Source organism: Sinocyclocheilus anshuiensis, unplaced genomic scaffold (assembly GCF_001515605.1).
Source record: "Sinocyclocheilus anshuiensis isolate Anshui unplaced genomic scaffold, SAMN03320099.WGS_v1.1 scaffold1503, whole genome shotgun sequence".
In the NCBI taxonomy this organism is placed as follows: Eukaryota; Metazoa; Chordata; class Actinopteri; order Cypriniformes; family Cyprinidae; genus Sinocyclocheilus; species Sinocyclocheilus anshuiensis.
The window spans coordinates 431,859-438,707 of NW_015554170.1; the positions used below are offsets into that span (position 1 = coordinate 431,859).

General features: G+C 45.2%; 2 non-coding genes across 2 annotated transcripts; both read right to left on the reverse strand.

The window, feature by feature from the left end:
* Positions 1 to 1,192: 1,192 nt before the first annotated feature.
* Positions 1,193 to 1,264, reverse strand: trnap-agg (transfer RNA proline (anticodon AGG)). Its single transcript has one exon. It is a non-coding gene; the product is annotated as a tRNA-Pro (tRNA).
* A 4,030-nt stretch (positions 1,265 to 5,294) lies between these two features.
* On the reverse strand, positions 5,295 to 5,367 carry trnaf-gaa (transfer RNA phenylalanine (anticodon GAA)). The gene has a single exon. It is a non-coding gene; the product is annotated as a tRNA-Phe (tRNA).
* Positions 5,368 to 6,849: the final 1,482 nt, after the last annotated feature.

Genomic DNA, 6,849 nt, shown 5'->3' on the forward strand with positions numbered 1-6,849 from the left:
GCAGAACTGTTCAGCTGCGCTGACGGCACGCTCGCTCTGCTGGACACTAAACACCGTTGAACCTCTCTTGACAGTCGCGGCAGCACGGTCTCCTGTTGTTTCCACCAGCGCGGCAAATTATTATTTTTTTCATCACTAATTGATGGATTTCTAAAATATAAAAATAGGAGAAGCCTAAAACAAGCCCGATGCCCGGCCCGCGTCTGAACTATGACGTGAAAATTGTCCCGAAGCCCGGCCCGAGGTGCGTATAAAAATTCGGGGCCCGACGGAAATTTCTAAATATGCAGCAATCATCCTTAATTGCAGAAATGTGGCAAAACATCTCTGAAGAGAACCTCAGATTATTAAATTAGAAAGTGCTTTCCATATTTGGATCAACATAGGCTACATTTGTGAACGCACATTTTCTGCAATGTCGCACGTCAAGTCACACTTCCGTGCGCGTCTTACAGACTGCAACTTACAATTGGACCTTCATTGTGCTGTTACTCCTTTCGAGCCGAATTTCACAAAATTGGTCAGCTCCCGACAGCATCAGGTGTTTTATTAATGGTGAGTATAATTAGGCTATTTATTTATTTACTTCAATGAATGTAATCGATTAGATATCATAATATTTAGGCTATAATAGGCTATTATAAATCTGGTTGGTTTGTATTGGTGACATAATAGGTAAATGATATGCGTGCGGTCCGCGAGACTTGCACTTGGACCATAGTGCAGCCCAGTGGAAAAAAAGGTTGAGAACCACTGCCCTAGACCAACGAGCCACCGGATGCTCCTGCAACTAGCAAATGCAAAATGAAGGCTCACAGGGATGTGAAGCTTTCCAAGACACTCCTTTCTGCCGTACCTCCACTGGCTTGGGCTGCCTTCCCAAACCAATATTGAGAAAAATGGCAAGGCAAAGGACACGAGGCTTGAGTCAACTGCAGACGGCTACCCTGCAGCGCAGCCCATCTGAGCCATCTCAGAAACGACACCTCATTTCAGTGCAAGCACTCTAACCCAACGAGCTCAAGAAAAGAGGCACCAAAGACAGAGGTGGGCTCGGCCAGGATTTGAACCTTAAGCGAGAATCATAACCCAAGAAGAACAAGCCACCACGTGCATGACTCTGGAGTCCCCCCAGGCATTTATTTCATCGTGCTTGATTTACGGATATAGCACAAAAAAGAGACTCCAAAGTGGGCTCATCTGGGATTTTAACCCGGGACCTCTTGCACCCTAAGCAAGAATCATACCCCTAGACCAACGAGCCATGGAATGCAGGAATCTGGAGGCCCTCTCAGCCATTTATTTCATCCTGCTTGATCTACGGACAATGCTAAAAAAAAGAGGCTCCAAAGCAGGCTCGTCTGGAATTTGAAACAGGGACCTCTCGCAACCTAAGCGAGAATCATACCCATAGACCAACGAGCCACTGGAACTTCTGCAATGGATGCCGCCTGGCCACGTATTTCACTGTGCTCGATGCTTCAGTCTTTCAGACATCCTGCCTCTGTAGCTGGCAAGTGCAGAAAGAGGGCTCATGCAACTGGCCAGATTTCTAAGAAACTCGATTTTGCCTGTCCTGCACTAGCTTGGCCTGCCTTCGCAGTATAATGTTGATTAAAATATCAACAACAAAATACATGAACTGAATTAAACGGCAGAAGGCTACATTGCGGCACTGCCACACACATCACACTATTTTTGCTGAAGAAAAACTGAGGTCTGTAATGCTTCTTCACAGAAGGTGATGGTGACACCAGTCTGATAAATGTAGTTCTACGTTGTTCCTGTTCAGTTTGTTGTGTGTTCTAGATTCTTTGGGAACACTCACCATGTCAGATTCATCACAGGTGCACATTTAAAGGAGGCCACTGTAGCACTCCCTTTCAAGACACACTGCCACAGAGAAGGTTGTGACATAAGCTCCTCTTTGCCAAGCACTGCCAATCAAAATCAGGCAGGTTCCAACGAGATTTGAACTCGGATCGCTGGATTCAGAATGCTAACCGTTACACCATGGAACTAATCAGCAGCAGCAGGGGCGTCTGCCCTTCTGTTTGCAATGTAGTAATGACTCAGAAGGAGGCGCTGAGTAAAGCAACTGACCCACGAGAATCAGAATGGTGTCCAAAAAGCACTTCCTGCCGAAACCCGGGATCGAACCAGGTGTAAGGAAAAGGGAAAATTAACTCTTTTATTTTAGCTCAGGTTTTCAGAGGGGGAATCGAATCTGAAGATTCAAGATCAACCTGATTGAACTGATTCCAAAATTGATAGTTTACACTTTATCAACGGTCGTCCAGCGAGACGTTAACATCAGTATATCTTACCAATTTGAATATTTGCACTATCCCTTGGCCAAAGGCTAATACATGCTTTTGATCATTTATAAGCTACGAGCTAGGTAACTAAGGATCCGAGCAAAGTTTTAACTTTAAAATTCACGACACAAGACAATACTTCTTTATAAATGAAACAAAAGTTTATTGGCTATTCTAGATTACATTAAACTAATCTAATGAAAACACACACACACACACACACACATACATATGGTTGAAAGGATGAGGATTTTAACTGAGTTCTGAGGAAGTTCCCAAAGTTCTAACACTCGTTTTCTTCGAGTTCTTTAAATTCAACCTGAGAAAACTCATAAAGCAGATATTTGTCTTATAGTTACTGCTACTAATTGGTTCAGGACCCGTTCAGCACTTGCATTTTAGCTGGAAAGCTGAATTGAGTTTCCTTGTTGGCTGCTTGAGGGAATCTCAGCGCCTTTGATTGGTTGCTGATCTGTCATTTGGATGACGTAGTTTCTGGGGATGCCCTCCTGATGAATGGGGTTTCCTGGTGACGCAGAGGCTTTGGCAGTTCTTCTGAAAGAGTCTGAGTTTGCAAGACTCTAGGCTTTTGAAGCTGAAGTGTTTGAGTTCTGGATGACCCGATCGCTTGATGGTTCAGCGTGTGTGCGCAACTTGGAGCGCGATTTAACACAAAGGCAAAAAGGCACATCTGTTCGGATGTTGGGTTTTTGATTCAGCTGCATAAGTCCGTCCCACATGCGATTGTCCCAATCGGACGCTTTTGCAAGGCGGAGCGTGCATACATTAACATGATGCTTCAATTTATCACGTGGGGTAACATCCTGGCCAGATTTTGTTAATACTTCTATAAAGTTTCTTAATTGCGCGTATGATACCAAAAATCAACATTTCATTCACACCAAATTCTCGCACATAAAATAAGCTTTCATTCAAGCTCAAATATCGGGTATTTGCATACACATTAATAATCTTATCTATTAAAAAGGGGTTATAAAACATTGGTTAAACTTGCACCAATTACAGGAAACACATCAAACATATATAAGACATAAAACATAATATTTGTGAATATAGTTGCCCTTTTATACTTTTAAATGATTGTCTTTTGAATTGTCTGTGTAAGTTTGCGTGTGTTCCTCTGTTGCAACGACCAGAGCGTGATTCTGTTGGAATACAGGATGTGAGGGAAATCATGTGTTCCCGAGGTCACGCTATATAGATCCTGTGTTTTTTGCAGGCCTGAAGGTATCAGCGAAAAATCCTTCCTGTGTCTACACTGGTTCTATTCATTGGCGATCACAAGACATCACGAGGTATCTATAGGTTATAGTCCTGATAAAAAAGATCTCTGTGTTATTAGACCTCATGATGGTTGATTCAATGGCGTATCAGTGTCCGTTCGTGATAGAAATCCTACACAGGGACCTTTAGATCTTCAGTCTAACGCTGGCCCAACTGAGCTATTTCGGCCTCAGTGTAATATCTTATAACCGACTGAGAGACCCACTCAATGCAACGCGAGCAGTAGGTAAGAGACCAAGTAGAAGGACAAGATGTCGACGTTGAAAGACAAGTATCTAAAACTGCCGTGCAACTGAGCCAAAGAAAGCAGGATGATAGCCGCTCTTCAGAAACAGCGGTTTCAAAGCTGCAGGTTGGCTCATCCGGGATCTGTACCCGGGACCTCACACCCAAAGCGAGAACAATACCCCCAGACCAGGGGTAGGCAAGTTTGGTCCTAGAGAGCCGCAGTTCTGCAGAGTTCAGCTCCAACCCTGAAAAAAAAACTCACCTGCCTATAGCCTTAGTAATCCTGAAGACATTGATTAACTTGTTCAGCTGTGTCTGATTAGGGTTGGAGCCATACCTCCATTTGCTTGGGCTGCCTTCCCAAACCAATATTGGCCACTGTAGCACTCCTTTCAAGACACGTTGCCACAGAGAAGGTTGTGACATAAGCTCTTTTTTGCCAAGCACTGCCCATCAAAATCAGGCAGGTTCCACCGAGATCTGAACTCGGATCACTGGATTCAGACTCCCGAGTGCTAACCGTTACACCATGGAACCAAGCAGCAGCAGGGGCTTCTGCCCTTCTGTTTGCAGTCTAGTAATGACTCCCAACTGAGCTATTTCGGCCTCAGTGTAATAGTCTGTAACCAACTGAGTGACCCACTCAATGCAATGCGAGCAGTAGGTAAGAGACCAAGTAGAAAGACAAGACGTCAACGTTGAAAGATAAGTACCTAACACTGGCGTGCTTTTGAGCCGAAGAGTGACCCACTCAATGCAACGCGAGCAGTAGGTAAGAGACCAAGTAGAAGGACAAGACGTAGAAGTTGAAAGACAAGTACCTTACACTGCCGTACAATTGAGCCAAAGAAAGCAGGACGAAAGTCAGTCCTCAAAAACGAGGTTTAAAAGCTGCAGGTGGGCTCGTCCAGGAATTGAACCCAGGACGTCTCACACCCAAAGCGAGAATCATAACCCTACATATTGCGGCACTGCCACATACATCATGCTGTTGTCGCTGAAGAAAAACTGTCTGAGGTCTGTAATGTTTCTTTACAGGAGGTAACTGTGACACCAGTCTGCTCAATTTAGTTCTACGTTGTTTCTGTTCAGTTTATTGTGTGTTCTAGATTCTTTGGCGACACTCACCATGTCAGATTCATCACATTTGCACGGTTAAAGGAGGCCATTGTAGCACTCCCTTTCAAGACACACTGCCACAGACAAGGTTGTGACATTAGCTCCTCTTTGCCAAGCAAAATCAGGCATGTTCCACCAAGATTTGAACTCAGATCACTGAATTCAGAGTGCAGAGTGCTAACCGTTACACCATGAAACCAAGCAGTAGCAGGTGCGTCTGCCCTTCTCTTTGCAATGTAGTAATGGCTCAGAAGGAGACACTGCGAAAAGCAACTGACCCGCGAGCATCTAAATGGTGTCCAAAAAGCACTCCCTGCTCCCCTCTGCCGAAACCCTAGATTGAACCAGGGACCTTTAGATCTTCAGTCTAACGCTCTCCCAACTGAGCTATTTCGGCCTCAGTGCAATAGTCTATAACCGACTGAGTGACCCACTCAATGCAACACGAGCAGTAGGTAAGAGACCAAGTAGAAGGACAAGATGTCGACGTTGAAAGACAAGTACCTAACACTGCCGTGAAGGCTCACAGAGAGGTGACGCTTTCCAAGAAACTCCTTTCTGCCATACCTCCACTGGCTTGGGCTGCCTTCTCAAACCAATATTGAGAAAAATGGCAAGGAAAATGTCACGAGGCTCGAGTCAACTGCAGACGGCTACCCTGCAGCGCAGCCCATCTGAGCCATCTCAGAAATGACACCTCATTTCAGTGCAAGCTCTCTAAGCCAACGAGCTAAGTGGTCAACCAAGCTTAAATTGCAGACGAGGAACAGAGAAGAACAGCGAGATGCGGGCTTGAATATGCGCAGAGGCAGCACTAGTCTTACTTGACGGCAGCTTGCGATTGGCCCAGAGAAGTCAGTAGGAATGGATACTGCTCAAGAAAAGAGGCACCAAAGACAGAGGTGGGCTCGTCCAGGATTTGAACCTTGGACCTCTCACACCCAAAGCGAGGATCATAACCCTACATATTGCAGCACTGCCACACACATCATCCTGTTTTCGCTGAAGAAAAATTGTCTGAGGTCTGTAATGCTTCTTCACAGGAGGTAACGGTGACACCAGTCTGCTAAATTTAGTTCTACATTGTTTCTGTTCCGTTTATTGTGTGTTCTAGATACTTTGGGGACACTCACGATGTCAGTTTCATCAAATTTGCACGGTTAAAGGAGGCCACTGTAGCACTCCCTTTCAAGACACACTGCCACAGAGAAGGTTGTGACATAAGCTCCTCTTTGCCAAGCAATGCCAATCAAAATCAGGAAGGTTCCACCTAGCTTTGAACTCAGATCACTGGATTCAGAGTCCAGAGTGCTAACCGTTACACTACGGAACCAAGTAGCAGCAGAGGCGTCTGCCCTTCTGTTTGCAATGTAATAAAGACTCAGAAGGAGACACTGAGAAAAGCAACTGACCAGCGAGCATCTGAATAGTGTCCAAAAAGCACTCCCTGCTCCCCTCTGCTGAAACCCAGGATCGAACCAGGAACCTTTAGATCTTCAGTCTAACGCTGGTAACAGTGACACCAGTCTGCTAAATTTAGATCTAATTTGTTTCTGTTCAGTTTATAGTGTGTTCTAGATTCTTTGGGGACACTCACCATGTCAGATTCATCACATTTGCACGGTTAAAGGAGGCCACTGTAGCACTCCCTTTCAAGACACACTGCCACAGAGAAGGTTGTGACATAAGCTCCTCTTTGCCAAGCACTGCCAATCAAAATCAGGCAGGTTTCACCGAGATTTGAACTTGGATCACTGGATCCAGAGTGCTAACCGTTACACCATGGAACCAAGCAGCAGCAGGGGCGTCTGTCCTTCTGTTTGCAATGTAGTAATGCGGCACTGCCACACACATCATGCTGTTTTCGCTGAAGAAAAAC